The sequence below is a fragment of the Lepisma saccharinum genome, chromosome 28 (assembly GCF_977018435.1).
Source record: "Lepisma saccharinum chromosome 28, izLepSacc3.1, whole genome shotgun sequence".
In the NCBI taxonomy this organism is placed as follows: Eukaryota; Metazoa; Arthropoda; class Insecta; order Zygentoma; family Lepismatidae; genus Lepisma; species Lepisma saccharinum.
In genome coordinates this window covers 25,030,986-25,055,242 of record NC_139256.1, presented here as the reverse complement: position 1 = coordinate 25,055,242, position 24,257 = coordinate 25,030,986, and the positions used below count along the sequence as shown (strand labels likewise).

The following is a 24,257-nucleotide window of genomic DNA, read 5'->3' as shown; positions in this document are numbered from 1 at the left end:
GAGGTGATCTTAAAAGCTCAAAACAGAAAATTTAGATTAATTATAATAATAATAATAATATATCTTTACTGAGCGGGCGAGGTTCAGCATACGCTGTTCTCCCACTAACCCTTGTCAGAATACAGTCTACAGTTACAAACGGTATATATATCCAATAAGAAAAAAAAAGAAAAGAAAACAAATAATAATAATAATAATAGTAAATAAGTAAGAAAGATGAAAGAAAAAAATTGGGCATTGCCTGTTGTGTTTGAAATAAATAAAAGTCATTTTGATTTATCTGATTATGCAAATTACTATACTGGAATTATCAATTTTACACTGCAAATTGCCAACACAAAATGACACATTCAAAAAATTATTTTGTGTGCAATGTAAATCTGAGAAAGTCTAAAAACTGTATGAAACTATGACCACACATTAGAATACACCATTTTAAAAGGATCCACAGATTCTCACACCATAGTAGCAACAAATGATTACATAACAGTTCCGAATATTTAATTTTTCAAAGTTTTGCAGAATTGTTGCAGAAAATTTCAACAATGGTGAACTCCACAGTTTGGAGTTCCGAAAAGTTCAATTTATTAGCAAGCAAAAAAAAAACAACATTAAAACTACCTTATGCAAGCATCTGCTCTTCCCATTGGCAAGTTATTTTTCGTTCACACATATGAACAAGATGGAAGCAGCAGTCCATAAAAAAGACAGAAAATGAATGGCTGGTGGCAAGAAAGTATTATATAGGAGTATACGGAAGTGAAGAGCCATTCTCAAGCAAGCATGCTGTAAGTAAACACTCAGGGTGGCCACTCTAGGACCAAGATAAAATTCAAATATAATTCACGGTTTTCAAGGATAAGTTTCCAAAAATTCAAGGGTCCAAACAGATGTTTTCTCCATTGCAATCTTACGTATTACACCATCCACACGCATATACATTGACAATATAAAGGGTCTGTGATTTCAATGTATCCAAAAATTCCAATTTAATGAAGGGTATATAGATTTGAAATATTTGATTTAAGGTGTGGAGTTTTTTTTGCCATTTCGCAAGTTCAGACTCAAAATACATCTAGGAACAAAAGTCAAAAATTTTAGGGAATATACTAATCTACGAAAAATTGTCAATCCTACAAGAATTTTGAACTCAAAATTTACCCAATCAACTTCAAGATATCTTATCTTGCAATAACCTGCTGCCTGCCAGATAGATTGTTCTGCAAAAGACACTAACCAAGTAAACGGATTGAGAGAATTGGTTTATTTTCCATGCACCTTCCTTTTCCCTTCTTCAGTAAAAATAAAAGCAAAACTGAACATGCCACTGGGCACTTGTCAATGTATGAATTAATAAAAGTTACAATTTTTCACATCTACAGAGAAAAATTCACGTAGGAGTTATGCACAATTCTCAGCGAGTTGCCACCCTGTCAAGAAAACAGTTGTGGTAGCATGTCTGAAAGTGGGCACCGTGGCTGGCTTCCAGGGGACCGTGAAATGTTCCAATATTATCCCTGAAATAATATGATTCTTCCAAAGATATGCTTATTTAGTACTTTTCACATATAAAATGTTTCTGAATTTGAACTGTGTGTTTATTTTTAACTTAAGGCAAGCAACCTAACCACACAGCACTGAAAGTTTCAACCCCTTCCCTGCAGCGATGTTGAACTGAAGTGCGACCAAAAAAAAATCATCTATATATAGATGCACCAGCAAATTCATGTCATTGTAAATAATGCAAAAACTATAAAAAGACTTGCTGCAAAATGAAGCTAAGGAAAACAATCTATATATAGACTGCCACAAATAAACATTCCATATTACGTAAGGTCAAAGGCAAGGTTCCCCCTGCATACAACACCATGCCTTGAAGGCACGTTTAGGGTATGTGGGGGTAGGATCCACACCCCCACTTCATATTCTCGATCTCTGCCATTTTGGAGGTGATGTCATCAGCACCATGCTCCGGTCGCATTTACCTTCCGGGGTTGCCCCAAGGTACACATTCATTTGAGGCTGTGTGAGCCCAAGAGCCACTTAATGCAGGGACTAGGCCGGTAAAATTCTGACCTCAGAACACCCACCCTAGGAATCGAAACTGGAACTCCCACATTGCACACCCTACCAATTACACCACCACGGCTCCAATTCCATATTGAAAAAAAATATTTTTCAGGAACTGACAAAGCACCAACACTGGATTTTGTGATTGCCAATAGCCCACATAGACTAACAATAGCACGAAAAAGTGGCATCCATAAAAATGACTTGCCGCAATACAAGAACTGTTAATTTTAATATACCATTTATATACAGAAGTTCAGCAAAAAAGGCCCAATATTAGCAAGTCTATATATAGCTCCGCTGCAGTTAATGGGTTAAATAGGTGTGGGTACCACGGAAAAATCTTGAAACACGAAGGGCACTGTGAAACGAAAAAGTTTGGGAATCTCTGAGGTATGTGTTAACAGTCATAAATAGAAATCGAACAATGTAAATAATGCAAAGCATGATGGAATCACAATTAAACAAAGTGATAATGGTTAACACTTTCTTAAAATTTAAATGGGAATCATGTGAATGCATGAAGTTCTCCCATATATTAAAAAAATAATCTAACTCTGTCACTAGAGGTACTGGAAAATTCACGTGCTAGTATAAAATCTCATAAAAGTAATATGTTCGATAGCCAAAGCTGCAGGAATAAACCTCAAAATGCAAATTCTGTGATTTGGCATGCAAAAAGTGTACAAGTCATTTTTGATCAGAGATAACACCGTATACTCTATAAAGCTGGCAAAAATACTAAAACTAAGATCAAATCTACTGAAGATATGGCTTTAAAAAGGTCACAGTAGGTCAACACATTCCATATGTACTAATTATTTCATATATACAAATTGCCTAAGCCAGTGGTTCACAAAGTGTGACCGTGGCACCCTGGGGTTGGCTTACAGGGGTGCCATGAAATGATCAAACATTACCGAAATAAAACTTATCCAAATATGTGCTTATTTAACACTTTTTACACATAAAATGTTTATGAATTTGACATGTGTTTATTTTAAAACTTAATGCGAGCAACCTAACCACATTAACTAAGCATTGAAAGCATTCTATAGGCCTGTATTCTGACTTGGGCACCGTGGAAAAATATTGAAACACTAATGGTGGCATGAAACAAAGTTTGGGAATCTCTGGTTTAAGCCTTAAATGTTATTGAAACAGAAGCTCTAAATTCAAAATATAAAAATTTCAACATATTACCAAAATTTATGTCACAAAAGTCTGTTCAGATTATCATACGTGGTATGCGATTACCATGCCGTAACACCATGCTGTTCCATCTTCACAACAGCAAAGGAACTCCAGTGAAGAATTCTACATCTTCATTGACCATAGGTATGAGAATATGGACTGCTGAAAAAGTAAATACACTTGTTACACAATATTTGGACTAAACAATTTAAAATTTACATGATAAAAAAATTCAATGATCTATGATTCTGAAGTGAACAATTCTTTAAAACTCAAAGGTAGACAGTACATTAATAATAATTTATTTTGAAACTGAAAAAAATATCTGACCATCAAGGTTCAAACAAATTAAGGTAATTACAGAAGGAGCTTTCAGATCACTGTAAGGGAAATGTAGGACATGCTGTCCCAAAATGTAGGACAACAAATTCTCAATATATAATACATATTTATATAGAACACATTAGAAAGTAGTTGAAAAATTAGTTTTCAGTTTTTAAAAAATTATTTCCCAACGAATGTTTAAATGCAAAATTTCAAAACTTGCAATCATACTAATCAATGCACCTCTTACTACATGATTTAAGTGGTACTTCTCAGAGGGGACAATTTTTTACAAAATTTCAGGTTTAGTCAAACTATATATTGATGTTAGAGTGGACAGTCAAGCTCTTTGAAATTATACGGACCAATACCAAACATTTTACAGACTTTATGAAAAAGTAATTACTCTCGTGATTCTGTTGTGCTGATGGTAATGAAAGTACTCAACATTTGAATTATGACCTGTACTGAGAAACAAATATTCAGCAATTACTGTAATTTAAAATGGTCCCAGAAGTTTCATCTTGGGTAGTTTTTGGTTCAATAACGTGGTGTCTACCAAAATAATACATCCAGAAATCTTGACATTTTCTGGACTTGTCTAGACCCCTACTTAGGTAAAGTTGGAAATTAGTAATTAAGAAAATAAATATATATTTAATGAAAATCCCCTACCAAAGGGCCAGTTAAGATGAAAACTGAAGCTGAATTTAAGAAGAGAATTAGATCTGCTATTTCGTATTAATGCATTCTGAACTGTGTTTGGCAGACAAGTGAGGCTTTGGCATCTGGACTCAAAGCCAGTATAATCTTATGTGGGGTTTGTGTCGGTTGTCCCTATATGTTTATGACTATCCATTCATCCATCTTATCTTACCACCATTCATCCTCATCTTCTCAATTAGACAAAGGGACAGAAAAAAGTGAAGTAAAATAAACTAAATCAACCAATCAATAGCAAAAATTCTTGACCACAAGAATAATTTATTGCATCTTTATTGACTTCTTGACCTACTTGTTAATTTCTTTACTTTTTCTTGACTTCCATGACTTTCTTGACTGGCAGACACCCTGAATAACTTTGTTCTCTATACCCCTGCTTTACAATCAAATTATATTGAATACTAGCCGATTATTTATCCCAATCTTCTATTAGACAGGAAAATAATGAATTCTACCTATAGTGTAAAATGAACTTTGAGTTGAACGGTATTGGGAGTGTCACAATTCATCTTAGCGACCCCGAAAACTATTTATTCCTCTAATATCGGTAGTTTTCGATTATTTTCACATGTCACCCCTCCACCCCCACCCCTAGTGGTGCCATGGGTGTCTTACCCCCACAGTATTTCTTTCGAGATTACAAGTGATACGTGTTCCAAGTTTGGTTGAAATCACTCAAGGCATTCGAGAGTTATGCTGGAACAAACGTACATACATCCATTTTTATATATTAGAAGATTGAATAAGAATGGGCAACACCTTGTTCCATCAGTATAAACCCTAAGGCAAGAAATTCTGCTCAGGCATTGAACAGTGACGTTATCAGAAAGTGGTCCCAAAACTTTGTTCACTAATTGCTTTAGTTTTCCAGTTTGTTTAATAGCAGGACAAACTTTACTCTTTTTGTGCAATGACTGAATCAAAATAAATTTCACTATTGAATTTGGAAGCGCAGTCCATAGACTTGTAACTTGCATGATTTCTTTTCTCTTACGTATTTTCCTAATTAATATTATGTGACACTCAAAATGTAGGACATTTATGATATTTTTCAAATTCCTTCCGGACACCGGACATAAGGCTAAAATGTAGGACATGTCCGGGAAAAACCAAACATCGGGTAACCCTAAGCTTTCCGGATTCCACTAGTGAACGGTCTGGTGCACCGCTGATGCATGCTTTGGCATTCCATATTTTAGAAGTGTGCACCAAAGCTTTCACCAAGTTAAACCATGGCATCATTTTACACCAGACTCCAGAGCTGTTGCGCCTGGTGAAACAAAATGGTGTCGTCTGCACTGAAACTGTTAGGATTTATTTACTCGTTCTGTACACAATAGTATATAATGTTACACAGATTTTTTTGCACAGGGAGCAAATAAAGTATGCAGTCATAAACTGTCAGCATTTTTAATACTGCTGCTCCTTCACTGGCATGCAAAGTGAAATAAAGTATGCTGATGCATCCACCTTCTGCTGCAATATGCAGGAAAGCACCCATTCACAATATTTGATATATTTACAAAAGAATATCACAAATTTGTAGTGCACATGCAAAATAAGATGTCGATAAGTGAAAATATATAATATTCATAAAATATGCGATTTAGTCACCATCAGTGACCTTTTCCTAAAAAGGCAAATATGTGTGCGCATTCCAAATCTAGCTTTCATTTGTTTCAGTATGAAGCTTTCCGGGTTTCAACGAATTTGACATTTTTGGTCCACCAGTCTACACACTGGTGAATTCTGGAAAGCACCGAGAGCATGAACCTAAATATGTCAGGATAAAATTATTAACCAAGAAACACAAAACAGAATGTTTGAATATTACACAACAGTGTAAATGCTTAGCTGTAAGTTCTTAAATTCAGTCTGATATACAAATTTAAAAAATCTTGTTAATTGCATGATCCTGAAAAAAAAATCAATTCGTTTACATATGAATTAGTAGAATTTGTTGTGGATTACTTGAACTATTGAAATTGCACACAAGAAAGCAATAGTGGAGACCACGTCTTCATATTAGAAGAAAATACTTTTATGTGTAATTTAGCTAACTGAAAGCAATGCAATTTATCCCTTAACCTGAATTTTTGTTATGGAACAAAATGTCAATTTGAAACATTTACTTGTATGGGTAAGATTTCCTTTGGCAGGATTGACAACAATTTTGTTTCTGACATTATAAAAATACTAATTACAATTAATGGGATCTGAAAGTCTTGACAGGTCCCTACGTTTTGTGTATAAACAGAGAAATCATGTATATCATATGGTGCTTAGTTATGAAATATATACTCCCTTCAACACTTACATGCAAAATATCTCCACCCTACCTGTTACACATTTTAGAATATAACCTCTGAAGATAAATACATAAATTAAAAGAAATGAGCAAGAAGGAGTAAATAAAAAGAGCCATCACTCTTGACCTCCCAACAGTGGCATGCCCTGGATTTTGGCAAGGAGGTAAGTTAAATACTCTTTTCATTAGCCAGCCCTTTTCTTTATTTTTCCCCTTTTTAAAAAATGCTAGGCCAAAGGGCAGGGGGAGGGGGTATTATTAATCCCACCAACACCCCCTTGGGTGCTCAAATGGTGTCTCTACATCAAATATATTTTCTGCCAGTCACCCATCAACAGCTATCTAGAACATTCGGGTGTGCAAGGAGGTTGGGGGGGGGGGTCATATTCCCCATTTGGCCTAGTATTCGTAAAAGAAATAACATCAAAATTAGGAAAAATGGCAAAATGAGGGCTGACTGGTAAGAAAAAGTTTATATGCCATCAGTTTTGAAAATCTGGGGCATGCCACTAGTTTAGAAGTACGGAAAATATATTAATATTATTTCGAGCAAAGTAGACACCAGAAGCCTGTCGGGACTGCATGAAGTGATGTATTACTCATAAAACAACTTTCTGATCATATTTGGCCAAAATTATTTTATAACCATATTTATGTAAGGTAAGAATAAGAAAAAATTCTGTGGTACTTACATTCTAATATCTAATTCTTATAAATCTAAGACCACTGTACTTCTATGAGGTCAATATGGCTGCGTTATTAACACTTAGGTCTAAGAAATTGCTTACTGCTCCCTTGCATATACATCTAGCAGTGCCTGCTGTTAGTTGTTGAGTAGTAAACACTACACATAACTAACAGGGACACACAAATCCCGCCAAGACAAACCAAATGTGTTATGTGGCAAGCTTTTGTATGATGTGAGTCTTTAAAGTCCCATCAGTCGGTAAAGGGTTAATGAATAACATGTAGTTTCAACAACATAGACAAGTTCTGTTCACTATTACCAGTAAAAACTGAGAAGCAAATCTATCTACACAAAGAACTTGTCGGGAGAACAGATGGCAACTGAATAGTCAGAACACTTACACTGGAAGATATGTTGATGAGCACGAGAAGGTGTTCCGTTGTCAGGAGATACGATGGTCAACCAATGACATCCAGTGGGTGTGAAATTCTTGGGTAGTTACTATAACCACAGCTCCATTACCTACATGATAAGGCTACAATCAGTAATTGTAAGTTACTTCTGCATCTTACTTTTCATAAATATAAGATTACATTTCCTACAAGAATAAATACAAAGTTCCCACCAATGTTTATATCAGGGAGTGACCATTGTTGCAAAACTTGCAAAATTCACTAGACATTCAGAACTTTCAATAAACATATTGATATACTTTTATAATCACAAAGCTAAGAAAACTTACGGTGGGAGAGATGTTGAACTCCAGGATCTCGCAAGATACTAGTCAGGGAGACATTCCCAGGAGGATCTTCAATCACTGCTATCAAGGGTCAATGCTCCATTATTCTACAAAGTTAAATTAAGATTAGTACAAGCATATATAACTTCTTTTTATGCTAATCATCACAACAATAAAGTGTAAATGAGAATTAGGACAAATGTAAACATCAATTACATGACCAAGAACTGAAACCAGGCTCAATGGTGGTGTCCTTCTGAAGGTTTCAACTAACTTTAAATCTCTTCCAGTATCCTAAATAGTTTCTATATCTTTAATGGTAACCACAAGGTTATTAAATGATAGAGCAAGCAATTTCACCCGAAACTTACAAAATACTATGATCACTAACACACAAAACTAATCTATAAATGCCATGACCACCATACCTAGCATTTGGCACTTCTAGGCCCAAGCCACCAAAAAGCCTTCCACCAGAACCTCCTGAAAAGTTGTAGATGTAATTTGAACTTCAATCCACTGACATTTTCAGCACCTGAAGATATCCGCACATGGTTGTCAAAAAATTTCAATATTACGCCTCAAATAAAATAAAATTTGCATAAGATATTTGTAAAAATGTGTACTTGTGATAACATTAAAAACAAATTCTGCCCTTATCTTCTCAAATTGAATTTTACAAAATTAAGATTGCAGAATTGTTATTTCCATTCATTTTACATAGCTTCTCTAGCTCTTGGGTTAATCACTATATGAGGATGATCGAATAAACAATGACACATCCATGCCTTGACCAGATTTCAAACTTATGGAAGAGCAAAGAAAGTTGTATCTGTACGTATGCTTTGTTGCATCTTAATTTTGTTTACTTTTTATTTGAAAAGGGCTTAAGTTCTAATTTGAACACAGATAATATTGTACACTATAAAGGTGAGAAACAAAATTTAAAAAAAGTTAGGTAGTCAAATACTAAAGCTCTACTGAAGATACAGCATTTGAAAGGTCACAGTAGGTCAACAAATTGCTTAAGTCTTAACTGTTATTGGAAAGTATAAAAATGTCAACTTATTATCAAAATCAACGTCACAAATTCTGTCAAGATTATATTTAATATGCAGTACCTTGCCATAACACCATGCTGTTCAAATATCAAAGAAGTTCAAGTGAAGAATTCTGTGTGTCTCTCTGAATAATTCTTCGTATCTGCATTGCCCACAGGTACGAGAAGAATATGGATTGCTGAAAAAAGTAATTACTCTTGTTAAACAAGATTTGGAATAAACATTACAATGTATCTATGATCTAGTTTCATAAATAACTGAAATTGGATAAAAAAATCCAATTACCTAACATTGTGAAATGACAAATTCTTTAAAACACAAAGGTAGACAGAAAATTAATAACAATTTATTTGGAAACTTATAGAATACTCTAAATAGTTTTTGTAAATGCATAAAGAAATGGCTAATAAATAATTTTATTTATAGTATAGAAGAAATTGAAGAGAATTTGTAATATAACGTAACTCACTGTACAATTTACATTATTAAGCTATGGTGCAAATAAATTTTGTACTAACAATGTATCCTGTATTATAATATATGGTAACTGTTCCGATTGTTATGTTTTTTTTCAAATTCTCCTAGCAGAAAGACTATTCGTAGAATTTTGGAAATCATTGTCACACGAAATTTGAACATTTCTTAAAGTAATGAGCACTGTCTGGATTCGAAAAAGTTATTTATCTTGAAAAAATAAAGTTAAACATTACCTTTCGCAAGCATGTATGCTTCCCATGAACAAGGTATTCTTTGTTGACAAGCGACAGAAAGTATCAGACTAGTGGGAACGAATGTAGAAGTAAATTGGAACCTTAGTAGAGTGTATTTAGGGGCTTTATTCTAATGCTAAGAGAACCAAACCTGGTCCGCTAACCTAACTACAAAAGCATATATTGAACAAAATCTTAAGTAATCGCTAAAACTCCGCAGTATGTGTTAACAGACGTAAATCTAAATCTAACTAAAGAAAAATTGCATTTGTAGCATGATGAAATCGCAATAAAACAAATAAAACTAATATATTTGTGACATTGTCCATTGCAACTTGAGGTTGCTTAATGACAATAAAGCATTCTATTCTAAATTCATGGCCAATAGGATCCAAACAAATCAGGATAAAAGTAGTAACCAATGCACATAAGCAAGAATAAACTCAAAACAGGAAATGAATATCTGAAAATTACATGACAGTGTAACTACTTAGCATTCAATTCATTTAAATATAAGTGAGTAGTATTTGTTGTGGAACCTGTTAGCTATATAAACTATAAACAAAGAAGAAATAATGGGCCCTGAATGATTTCAATTTTAGAGTATTACACAAAATGTTGCTAATTTGAAAGCAATGCAATTGAATTTAATTAATAACATGTACTGTAGTTACAACAATATAGCCACAAGTATCATTTACTAATACCAATAAAATGCAAGAAGCAAATTTACCTACACCAAGAACCAGGCACGTATCCAGGAATCCCTTTTGGGGAGGAGGGGGGGGGGGCTGAACACTATATTTTTAAGTGGTATAGATAGAACCTCACAATTGTATGTTTAAGGCCAGTGGTGGCGATTGGGTTTCGAAATAGTGTGGGGAGTGCTTTCTCTTGGTAGACAAGGCTTTAGCATTAAGAGGCCAGAGTGTGGAGGCAAAAAAAAAAAAAAAATATTGGAGCAACTATCCTCTAAGTTGCCACTGTTTAAGGCTGCCATTTTTATCAGAATGTGAAATCGGAAAAAAAAATTACCAGCAGACTCCTCTGTTTCCATGCATAAACATTGTGTGCCAGAACCACCTGAGTATGTTTGTTTGTCAATTTCTTCTCATCAGGCATCAAAACATTATGGTGTCTGAGTGTTTTTACGAAGCTGTTACACAGCTGGACGCAGACAGTTCTCTGATATTTCTCTGATTCAAGTTGAACATCTCTAATGTGTCTTGACCTTCCATGTTTGCAGCTCCTATAAAAGCCGAAACCCACCAAATTGTTCATATTCAGGCCTAAGCACTTGCAAGTGTTCAAAATTGTCTGTCACAGCTTCCGCAGTCATGTCATATATCAGCACGAAACAATGGAAGTCTCCTAGAATACAGCTGGATCGCAAAACAATTAATGCACAGTGAAAATCCTTCCTTTCCCACCACATCTAATGTTTCATCTCTTAATATGATCAAATGCTTATTAATTTATCTCCAGTAACGTGCCAAAGGGAGGGTTGGCGGGGTCATACCCAATTTGACCAAGTATTCCTTAAAAAAGAATGTCAAAGACAGAAAAAGATGGCAAAATGAGGACTGACCACCAAAAATAGTATGCACAACCCCTCTCCCTTCCGAAATTCCTGGGCACACCAGTGTTTATCTCTGACACAATTTTTAAAATAAACTCACCAGAAGTTTTTATCATTTCGTATTGGAGACTTAAGATGCATTCTTCCTGCAGGTTTGGATATTATCCTTTAGGGTGCTGTCGCCTGCCTTCGCACCTAATCTTAACCAAGCCCTAATTTTCCATCCTTGTGACTTGGATCTTCAAGACTTAGGAACAGTTCAGACCGAAGGGACATGTGATACCTGTCGTTTAGAACGAGCCAATCAACAGCAACATTTTTCACACCATAGCAACACAAAAGGTGGAACAAACCTACGTTCGACTTGTGAAATCTTCAGGCGACACTGTGTGAAATCTCTCTTAGTAGGCCACTGTCATCGTCACCTCAAAGCAGCAGCTCATGTTGAATACAGAAGTAAAATGTCTCAACCGGTGGGAATGCACCTCAATTTTGTTCTTTCTCCTTTATTTTCTGTGCTTGGTCGTTAAGGCTTATTTACATTGGTCGAGTGAGCGGGAGAGTTACTGGGACAAGTTACTCGACCCTTCTATGGCGAGTAGCTGTTTACACACTTTCTACTCGACTGCAGAAAAGTGGGATAGTAGCTGCAGCTGTTTGGTGCTCTTTTGACAAAATGAACCCACCTACGTCGTTGTAGATTTTTTTTAAAAAAGTTCTGAAACAGTTTAAACACTTTTTTTCACGAGAAATTAATACAATAATGCACGAGGACATGTCTGGAAAGAAAACTAATTTCTTTGATTTTTCTATTTTCGATCGTTCTTGTTTGAACGCAAATCTCTTATTTTTAATTTTACTTCTACACCAAATACATCAAGTCTCATCTCTTCAAGGCCTCCCTGATGGTGCAGTGGTAGTGTTGTCGCCTTGTAATCAAGGGGTCCCGGGTTCGATACCCGGTGGAGGCACATAGTGGTTCGGATCCCACTTTAAACTGTAGGTCCAGTCCCAATTAACCATACTGTGCATAAAGTGGACTTAAAACACCAATTCAATCAATCAATCAATCTCATCTCTTCAAAAATATCCAAGGCACTTTAAGAAAATTTCTCCAGATGGGGCAATTACTTAAACTCTACCTACCAGTGGTGTAGCAGCCGCCCCCGCAATGTTCTCTCTCTCTGCTCTTGAAATTTTATATACTCCCAGAAATTCAACAGAGAGTATATCTTATTTTTTAAAAAATCGGTATACGAAACATAAATCTGGTTCCCAGTAACGTATTAATGATATGCGTATATACAATAATAAGCAGCGCATTGTCCCAGCCAGAGGGGCCCAGGTAATTTGACATTAGGGCCCCCTCCGAAATGCAGAATGAACTTATTTGCACATAGAAGAGCATCGATAGGAAAATATGATATGCAGTTTGTCGTAAACGTAGTGTAGTGTGTCAATTATCTACAATTATGAATCCAGTATGAGCAGTGTTCAGTTGCTTACCCAGTCTATGCCTTATTGCTATAGAATAAACAATCAAACTTTGTAATTCATGATATATTACCACTAACATTAGTTACACGTGATATTTAAAATGTAACTTCCCACGAAATATTTAAAGGAGGACCCGAGCCTTTTCATATTGAAATAAGAGAGGAGATAAAATTCCCACATTGTCCACACTTGTTATGTTTTACTTCAAAGGGGCCCCAAAATTCAGTAGAAGGTGGAGTCCAGGGCAATAATTATCCCTTTTCCCTAAGTGCCAGTAACCCCTTTTCTGTCATGCAGGGTGTATGAGTTTAATGTCACCATTACGTATTTTGTGAAGTTCTATTTTCTGATATATTGAAATTTCTTGCACATTTCTGTCAAACCAGTTCTACTTTTCCAATTTGTTACGATTCTGTGATCTGCAGTGTTCGAAGTGAAAATTCCTAGCTGCGAACTTCCTTGTTCAAATTTTGGATCAACTTTAATACAATGCATATGTGGAGGAGGATGCTTGTGCAAATTATCCTAGCTGTGGGGGGATGCATTATGAAATTTTTCTTAGCTGGGTGATAGCATCCCACCCTTCGTCCCTCCCTCCTACACATACTACGGCTATTGATGATCTAGTAATAAAATGGTTCTCGTTAAATTAATATTTAAGAAATATATGTTCCGTGGTCTATCGAAAAGAAATGGCAACGTTGAAATTTTGAATACTGATATTGAGGTCCACTAACAGCAAAATTAAACATCGTGCCCGTGTGGAAACACCTTTTTGGGGGCCCAGTACTTTCAATCTGCATTTCATTGAGTGACAGATTTCAGTGAATAATGCCTCATCGCCACTTTATTATCTATCTCAAAATTGGATTTCTTCGTAGCACTGGCGGCTGGCCAAGTGCAACAAGTGCAGATGTTTTCACCTAATTTTCAAATTAATATTGACATTTTTCATTTGCTTGTTAAATTAAACTATTTCCCAGCAGAACGCACACGATAATACTCAAATAATAAGCCACTCCGTGCTACGCACGTAAAGAGTTCGTCGTAGCATAAACAAACCAAGGGCAGACGCCGCCAGGTTGCGGAAGACTTTAGCCGGTTGTCATGGCAACGGTGACGTCACCTAGCGTTGGAATTGAACGGGTGTCGCCATCTAGGTGCAGCAGTTCTCTCGTCGACAGAAAACATTGCATCCAGTGGTTGTGGCAAAATCATTGCGTTCTCGCTAGATCTTGTTCCACGTGTGTGTTTCGAGTTTCCTATCGTGTGTTGTGTTCATGTTTTTAGCTGTGGTTTGTACAACGAACCCAATAAATGACTTAGTGTGTAATTTGTTGCAGACAACATTTTCCAGATGGACGGATGAAGACAAAAAAGACGTTTTAAATTGTGGGCGGCCCACTGACACTTACTATTTGTTTTTCATTGCCTATAAATGTACTTCTTCACCTGTTATTTTAGGCACGAGCCGCTACTGCTTCGTAGCATATTGCAATTGACCTTATGATGTTAGGCCACCACTGACACACTAGAGGTCCAGTTCAACCCCAAAACTGAAATAATAAGTTTGCTTGAGTATGTAACTCATTATTAGTATTAGGAGGCTAATGTGAGCAACTCTTAATCTTGGCCTGGCACAGCCAGGGGATGGTTTTGGAGTTGAAGGTGCATCCACTTCTAAATCCCAAGGAGGAGTGTTTACTATCCTTTAAACAATTCCAGCAAACATTATTTTTTAAATTTAATTGTTTGAATTGTTGTTTTAAGTTTTTAAGTCCACTTTATGCACAGATAGGCTAATCGGGACTGGACATACAATTGAAAGTGGAATCCGAACCACTATGTGCCTCCACCGGCCTTCGACCCTGGGACCTCTTGGTTACAAGAGAAGAACTTTGGCACTACATGATCGCAGAGTCCTAGTATTTTTTTGAATATCTGTGCAATTATATCTAATCTGATATTTTTTTAAAATGTTTCAAGCAAAAAAAACGATCAGAAGCAGGGTAAATCAACTTATGAATAATGATAAATACTGTGAGTTGCCAGAATTTTTTTTTTCTTACTATCAACTTTCTCGACTTCAGTTACTTTATTATCTAATTCACTGCCAATATTGTTCCAATGTATATGATTTTATTCCTATTGTATTTTATTGTACTTTCTTGATCAATTTCTTTGTAATCTGAATTTCATTTTAATTTTTATTTTTTATCTGTTCTATTGTATGAGATTTTATTCCGTTTGTATTTTATTGTACTTTCTTGTTCATTTTCTTTGCAATCTTGAATTTTATTTTATTTTTAATCTGTACTTTTTGGGGTTAGGTGGCAGACCAGCAACAGCTGAACCTTGCACAGCAATAAAGTCAATTCAATTCAATTCAAAGGATCATGAACAAATTATTTGGCTGCGTGAAGCTTCTCCAAAAGAGAATCCTGGCGTTGAAGTAAGAAAAAATATTTCGGTAACGATTAGATAAGCCGGAGACACATTTCTTGAAATTTACAGGAGAAAAGACTAGAAAGTTCTTACGGAATTGAGTTCTTGTGGACTTTCTGAAGCCGCGGAAATTGTTTTTTCGAATCGTGCAACTTATTTGGCCTGTAAGTAAGGTATTTTTCGTCATTCATGCACCTCCGTTGCACGATAGCTCGTGCCACCATTACAGTCGACTACGTGAATCAAATGTTCCGTGCGTTCGATTACGTAACCTCCTGTCAGTGCAGCAACCACGCGGTAGTTTTACAAGATGAAGTGTGAGCGAGATTTTTTTTTTCCAACTTAATTTTCTGTTTGCCTAACCTAACCAAACCTAACCTTCCGTGAATGGTTTGTGGATTAATAACAATCATTATATGGTTAGTACGTGTTAGTGTAACAACCACGCGGTAGTTTTACAAGATGACGTGTGAGCATTTTTTTTTTTTTTTTCAAATCAATTTTCTGTTTGCCTAACCTAACTTAACCTAACCTACCGTGAATGGTTTGTGGATCAATTTTTGCTTAAAAACCTTTTGTGAAAAGTTTGGGCGGCATTTATCGCTTCATAAGTTTGGAAACACTGCACATCAGCTGACGATACTGCATATCAGCTGACGATAGACAACGTGAGTCAAGACTTGCCCGCCGAATTAGCAACGACCGATAAATAATTATAATGTTAAAAATAACGCTTTTTTCATGGGAAAAAAGTGATCCAAAGTTGAAAAATGTTCCGCTATGCATATGAGGTAAGTAGAAATGAATTTTATTTGAAATAAACAAGTTAAATGTGTCTCCGGCTTATCTAACTGGTACCAATATTTCCAATTTCTTCTTCCAGTTATTCTCAGAGATTCAGGCCATCCTGATTTAGTTTCGAGAAGCTACTAATCTGACATATTTGTATAAGTCAATAACACAAAATTGGAAGGAAAAATATTTGGGTAAAAGTTAATTTCTTGTACAGCTGAGGGGGCTAGGGGTGATTTAACTATGGTATGTGCGTCCCACTCTGGCATCATCTCGATATATGTATATATCTGCTAAGGGCTCCCCCAATATTTTACTTGCAAGGGGCCCCAGAGAACTGCGCTACGCCACTGCTATCTAGTTATCAATTAATTCATAATGATAATTATATCAAATTCAGGTTCTTTATACCTAGAGTTCAAATTGTAACCCTGTAAAACTTAATCACAAAGAAAATTAAACAACACTATGGTACGGAAGTGAAAGAACACTAAATTTCAATACTGCTTTAGAATTACTACCATGCAGTGGCGAAGCGTAGAGTTCCTAGCAGGGTAGGCACAGAAGTGCGATAATTTCCATGTTGCTTAAATCTGTAAAAAGAAATGGAGGGGGAGCTATGTCATGGAGAGTGGTTCAATGTCTCTCCAGACCGCTTCTTTACTTGCCAGTGGCGTGACGTTTTCAAAAGTGTTGTTACCGGCCATCAGCACGATAATTATGTCTTAGACGTTCTCCCCCACCCACCAGATGTCATCGTTCTAGATTTTTATTCATTTCTGTTTTTTTATTTGTTTGTATTTTTTCAACCCCTGATTTATGCACACACCTCCAGAAAGAACTACCAATCATGATACATCGCGAAAATCCAACGAATAGTGCTTGAGCCCTGTTGTCAATTCTTCATAACTTTTTTCTAAATTTATTTATTTATTTTGCAATTGAGGTGAAAAGGGCTAGAAGAACCCCATAATTTTCGGGTCAGTCTGACGTTTGTGCCGTGAGCAGGTGACAGAATTCCGCACTTTCAGCGACTGTCAGTTTGGTATGTTCTATTGCTGCCAACTTAGTTTTTGTAGCAAGACTTCCTCGCACCAAGGAAAACACCATTGTTATCTGTTGTCTAACTAAAGGAATAATCCGTTGCGCAACAGCCCATGAAGGGCCTAGGCATACCTACCGACTGCCGATCTCCCTCCCACGCTTTCCTTCGTCACCTCTAAGTGTGGAGATCTGCAACCAGTATTCGAATAGTCGGGGGGTCAGCCCAACGTATCCCCAGCCGTTATAGTAGGTATTCTCGACCGGATTACGCTCACTCACTCGGAGCTTCCCAAATTCCTCACGATGGTGGGTTGCCACCGGCCCTATACGTAGGCCGAATAAATTCCGACCAGAGCCGGATTCGAACCTACGCCGTCCCGCAGCGAACGATCTCAAGACGAGTGAACGCCTTAACCCGCTCGACTACGGAGGAGGACAACTAAAGGAATGGTTGTAGTTAATTCCAGTCTTGGCTTTCTAGATAAATGAATTTCTGACACCTGTATGTGGAAATAAACATAATTTAAATTTTGAATATTTTCGTCTCATTTGTTCTGATCTATGCTAATCGTGACGATGAGAATGTATGGAGAATGAATTAAAGATGATCAGGAAACATTGACATGACCACAATTAGGTCACCTGGCTTCGTAACGTGTTAGGATGACGACTACGGGGCTTTCAAGAAAAAACATAAGTAAAGGTGACCTCTCTCATTCATTGTGTATACTTCGCATCCTAGTTTGTTCTACCCCTTGTGTTAGTAGACACCTTTATGTGATAATAGAACATAGGATCCTTGTTTGGGACGTGAAACAGACATGGCCCGCGCAATAACCCCATAACCCTCTTTGTCCTAAACCCAAAAAAAGTCTTCCCTTGCATTGTACTTTATTTGGCCGCCCTCTTCTCTTGTTATCCCTTCAGGGTAAACGAAACTGCCTACCTCTTCGCTTGTGTCGGCTGCATAAAAAAATATCTGCTTGTAATATTTATTCAACGACAGTGTTAACGCATTAAATAACGTTTCAACAACTTTGAATTTTTTAAAATATTTTGCTGTCACTTGCCACTGCTACTTGCATAGGAAAATATACTTGAAAACATTTTAGAAATGATTGTTATAAGAAGGAAACATGAAAGACCAAAAGTGGGTCCTACCTTACCGATGATTACATCTTCACTCAATTAAGAACTCGATTGTTCTTGCATTTCAGTCCAGCACTTCTTGCATAAATCTGATCGCTGCACACGACACCAATCAAAAACAAAGCTCTACCGTCACGAACCTAGCGCTCCGAGCCAAACGCCAAGCTCCCTTCTAGCGTCGTGAGCAGGAGGCAAGTTTTCCCAGAGGGTGAATGAGCGGGGGAATCCCTGTTCACGATAAAAATAAATTATTCTATTCCCAGTGAAAGTAAAACTACTTTGTAAATATAAGGCGTAACTATCATTTTAATTTACGTAATTTGGTATGAAAACAAATATAAGTTCTTTGGACTTTCTGTTTACGCTACGGTGCTGGGTGAATCGACAAGACCATCAGCACTCTGACCAGAAAACGAAGTCAGAACTACAGTACTCCGTAATTTTCAATTTCACTTACACTTGTCGATGAAAGGAAGGAAAACCTAAGTTTCGTACAAAATATGGAGAATGTACAATGAAATAGAAGTCTCTCTGCACGAACACAGGCTAATGTTTATAAAAAATGCCGGTACACCACAAATTTCCAACCCTGGCGGAAATGCAGTGTTGCTGATATTCTGTTCGTGCTAGTGGGTAACACCGCGAGGACGGCCTCAGGAGCACGTTATAAGCATATTTACAGTACTCGTAAGATTAGGCTTCCCGCATATACGACCGTAGGACGGAATGTGAAGAGAAGAGGCCCCAGCCCCAGCTCAGTGGAAAGTTCGTATACTGGACAGGGTTAGAATTTTTTTGTAATTATCATAAATGAAAATTCCAAACTTTTTCATTGCATTACATATGTTTTGACGAAATAAGGGTAAAAATTTACTATCCTTCGGACACCTCTATTTTTTTGGTTTCGTCAATTTTTGACATTGATACTTACGTATCTGCTTCGCGGAACATTCCTGAAGGTGTATTAACGTTGTTTTGATGAAATTAATTGCAATTTTTCACATTACCAGAACGTCTTTCTGGTAGGTGTTTTCCCTTGCCTGAGACACAATATCGCGAGTACACCTTCCTACATAATTGCGCATCCGGCTTCTCTTTTGCCAAATTTTTGACATTCAAACTTACGTATCTGCTTCGCGGAACACTCCTGAACGTGTATTGACGTTGGTTTGATGAAAGTAAGAGCAATTTTTCACCTTACGACTACTTCTTACTCCTACCTTTCCGTTTGCCTCACACACAACATGGCGCGCACACCTTCGTAAATAATAACGCGTAGGAATGACGCATCGGCCTTGTTTTTTCTCGATTTTCAATTGTTATGCAGTGTTTCAACCTTCGGAACCCAAGAAAAGCCCGTCGACAAACTTAATCAAATCTATTTCTTTTTAACTTTATTTTTCGTGTTCTGACACCAAATTTTAACTATGTATCCCAACCTAATCAACTAACCTATCCACGCACCAATGGTTCGTGGGGCTAGCGCCAATGGTTTGTGGGGCTAGCGCCAATGGTTCGTGGGGCTATCTTTTTCACTATTGAAACCTTTGCGTGGCCTACTAACCTATCCACGCGCCAATGGTTCGTGGGGCTAGCGCCAATGGTTCGTGGGGCTATCTTTTTCACTATTGAAACCTTTGCGTGGCCTACTAACCTATCCACGCGCCAATGGTTCGTGGGGCTATCTTTTTCACTATTGAAACCTTTGCGTGGCCTACTAACCTATCCACGTGCCAATGGTTTGTGGGGCTAGCGCCAATGGTTCGTGGGGCTATCTTTTTCACTATTGAAACCTTTGCGTGGCCTACTAACCTATCCACGCGCCAATGGTTCGTGGGGCTATCTTTTTCACTATTGAAACCTTTGCGTGGCCTACTAACCTATCCACGCGCCAATGGTTTGTGGGGCTAGCGCCAATGGTCCGTGGTGCTATCTTTTTCACTATTGAAACCTTTGCGTGGCCTACTAACCTATCCATGCGCCAATGGTTTGTGGGGCTAGCGCCAATGGTTCTTGGGGCTAGCGCCAATGGTCCGTGGGGCTATCTTTTTCACTATTGAAACCTTTGCGTGGCCTACTAACCTATCCACGCGCCAATGGTTTGTGGGGCTAGCGCCAATGGTTTGTGGGGCTAGCGCCAATGGTTCGTGGGGCTATCTTTTTCACTATTGAAACCTTTGCGTGGCCTACTAACCTATCCACGCGCCAATGGTTCGTGGGGCTATCTTTTTAACTATTGAAACCTTTGCGTGGCCCTACTAACCTATCCACGCGCCAATGGTTCGTGCGGCTAGCGCCAATGGTTTGTCCACACCCGGCACAAACTTTACAACACACCCACCACACGTCATTCTCCAAACCCTCGATCCACAGTTCTAACTCTCGTCGCAAACGCAGGGAGTTCGAAACACTGGATACCAACAAAACACAATCACGACACGTCATGATAGTCACGACGGTGTATGAAGGTGATGGTGTATGAAGGTGTACGAACTTCATGGTATACGCAGATGTACGCGCCAAACGCTATCTCCGTCGGAGAATTAATTTTCAACGAACAACATGAATTTCAGCTCTGAAACATTCCCAAATCACACAAAACACCTTCCTGATGTTCGACAATGCTACAGGAACTAATTACGGTAAGTAGTTTCTTCTGTAAAAATAAATAAATGTGTCCGAAGGATAGTAAATTAGTACCGAAATAAGTAAATACACCTTTAAAAGAGTAATGGCGAGGGTAGGCCCGGCCTCCTGGCCTCATAGGATGCTTCGCCACTGCTACCATGCATTACATAAAATCAAGAACAGAAAAGAAATGTTCATATAACTTACAATGGAAGTCACATGGCCATCCTCAATGCTCCTTAATTCCTTGTCGTCCATGGTAGCGAGGCGATGCTGCACCAATGAGTAGGACAAATCCAAAGTGTTTCCTCAGTGTTACCTACAATGACAAATTATAGAATCACTAGAATTGAGTAAAATTTCCGGGTTCGGGGAATAGACTTCAAAAAAAGAATTTACCATGCTGGCTCTCTAAGATTGAGGAACACCACCATGTGACAAGGTTGGTAAAATTTTAGTTTCCGCAAAACTTATTTCTTCAATTTTACAAAAGAAAGTACTTACCGAAATTAGTTTATTTATACTTTAGGAAGGTCTTGGAAGTGTGTTTTCCCCTCGCTGAAATTTTTTTGCCGGTAAATCATGTAATTTTAGACTTTAATTTCACTCCGATGCACGAAAGCTGTTCCCTTGCTGTCAGTCTACTACGTGAACCAAATTTTTGCATGTGTTTCATGACGTAACAACTGATCAGTTTCCAAATATGCGGTTTTGTAACTGTGTAACAGTTGTAGAACATAAATAAATGTGCGTTACTGTTCATTTCTCATTACGAACTTGCGACAATATGACGTGCACAGGATGCGTGGTGAAATTGCACGGCTTTGAAGATCCAGTAGAATTTGAAATTCACCATGGAATTGTGAAGGAATTGGAATGTCCAAAAACCCAGATTATATGTTATATTGAAATAAATTATCTTAAATTTTTCTAATTTAAAAAAACAATTTTAACTATGTTTGCCGGTAAGACTGCAGAATATGGGCTGCTTAGGAGGAACGCGGTTCATAATTTTTTGGTAACGTTTTGTGGTTAGTAATCGGGAAAAGTAAGTTCTAATGTGCGAAAAAAAAAATTTCTTTAAAAAAAAAACAGAAAAACGTGGCCAGGTTGGGCGGTATTGAAATCGTAGCAATGAAGGAAAAGGCACATTTCTGCACAAATCTAGTGAAAGCAAAAAATGCCTATGTTGTTAGGTAGCTAGATTTAGTTCACTTAGCCTAAATAATAATTAGTCACTGTATTTATGCTAATGAAACCTAACCTAACAGGCCTAATCTAACCTTGTAGGCATTCCTCATCTGAAATAATGAAAGAAACTGTCTGTGTGTGGAATCCGGAGCGAGAAATCAACTCGAATGCCGCGAAACAAAGGGTCTCACGTATCGCACAACACTTGAGCGTGTAAACAATATGGACGCGAACAAATGGAGAAATGCATTGCTTTTAGTAGCATGAAAAACACTTTTTACGTGCAATAATAGTAATCGTAAAAGGAACACCGGAAAATGGAAGTAGAAGGTACGTACTTTCAGGGGATATAAATTTTGTTAGTCTATTTAGAGGAAAAAAGCAGCCCATGTTCTGCAGCGAGACCGTTCGTGGGGCTATCCGTGCATGGTTCGTGGGACTATCCGTGAATGGTTCGTGGGGCTATCCGTGCATGGTTCGTGCATTTTTCGAACCTGGAAAGAAATACAAAATCAGTAACACGAAAGTAGGTATTTTTCTATGAAGAAGGTTGCAACACTGCATAACCACTGATCATGGACAACGCTAGTAAAGATTTCTCCGCGCCATATCGCGTGTAACGCAAGCGAAAGCGAACCAAAAAAATACTCGATATGTCTAAAATTGAGATTATTTGCGTGGAAGAATCCTTAGGAATGCAGAATACGTAAGTATCAATGTGAAAAATAAGGGAATTAGAGACGTTTGGTGGTTACTGAAATTTTACCACGCGTTTGAATTTACAGCAACAGAAACATACCAAACATGTTCGACATTTTAGTGTAATTATATTTACAAATTGAATAATTACCATGTGTAGTTTCCACGTTACGTGCTTGTTGAAGTGTTCCGACTGCTCAGTTTGGCAAAGTAACCATTAAACTTTGGTGCTTTGTCGTTCTTGCTAGCCATAATCCTTCCCAGCTGACAGTGACAGCTAAGGCTAAATTTCAAACATGAACGTGATCACGTGGTGCGCAGCAGGCCAGGTCTGTGCAAAGGAGATATATTTCTACTCACCGATTGGTCGACCGATCCTGTAGAAGTTACGTCACCTCCAAGATAAGCAAAGACTGCGCAGCAAATGCAAAGAGCAGCTGGTGCTGTGGCTGGAGTACAGCTGGAAGATTTCAGTTTTCGTTTTCCAGGCTCCAGGAAAATAATCCTCTGCTGTAAACTATAATTACATTCATTCAGACGAGATTTTAATTAGATACTAAAACTGACTCTTATGCAGAGTCAGTGGCGCAGCAAGGGGTGGGCCACAGCCCGAAGCCTTGCGTCCTATGGGGTTGATGCAAAATAGAAGTGAGGAGAATATGGTAAAGAATATTCTTTTAGGGCATTGAAATTAAAACATTCTGTTTTTTATCTGGCTTTAAATTCTAGTTATACGTTATAATTTAAATGAATACGTTAAACCAGGGGCGTAACATACAGGCGAGCGGGCCCTATGCCTAAGGGACAAGGCAAAATTAAAAATATTTGTCGTATTTCTCATGTGAAACTTTTACGCAAAAATTTTAATGTGTTAACAATGAAGCACCTCTAACTGTCACGAAGCAAGTGTGAGAGATTTAAATGCTTGCGTTGTTTTTGACTCAAGGAGGGCATGGATTATTAGCAGTTCTTCCTTTCTTCCTACAGCTTCAGATTTCAGTTCTCTGAAAACAGAAAGAGATAGATGTTTAGGGTGAGTGAAATTATTAAATATAATTTTCGTCAGTAAATTATCATTATTATTATTTAAATATGATAATTTGCTGACGTATCACTGAAGATTTTGTATTGATTCACATTGAGATTTCAAATTTAAAGAACGTATGGGGGCCTCGCATTCTAATCTCGCCCAGGACCTCGCGATATGTTGCTACGCCACTGTAGGGTGAAATTTGTAGCGGATCGCGAAGGAAATGCAAAACATGAAGATTGAAACAAACATGTTAATTAATTTCCTTGCGAGACTTTTGGATTTCAACTACAATTTATGCTCGAAGTGCAAGAGGATAATGGGATCCGAACCAATGCGTCCAGTGGTGGAGCCAGAAGTTACAGTTGGAAGGGGCGAATTCAATT

At 37.5% G+C, this 24,257-nt stretch overlaps 1 long non-coding RNA gene across 1 annotated transcript; it reads right to left on the bottom strand.

Annotated features, from left to right (window-relative positions):
• Nucleotides 1–2,635: 2,635 nt before the first annotated feature.
• LOC145980753 (uncharacterized) lies at nucleotides 2,636–23,131 on the bottom strand. The gene is made up of 6 exons (XR_014440882.1): nucleotides 22,993–23,131; nucleotides 21,159–21,270; nucleotides 9,168–9,285; nucleotides 8,050–8,153; nucleotides 7,709–7,829; nucleotides 2,636–3,426 (listed from the first exon to the last, which is right to left on the bottom strand). It is a non-coding gene; the product is annotated as an uncharacterized LOC145980753 (long non-coding RNA).
• Between the last annotated feature and the right edge of the window lie 1,126 nt (nucleotides 23,132–24,257).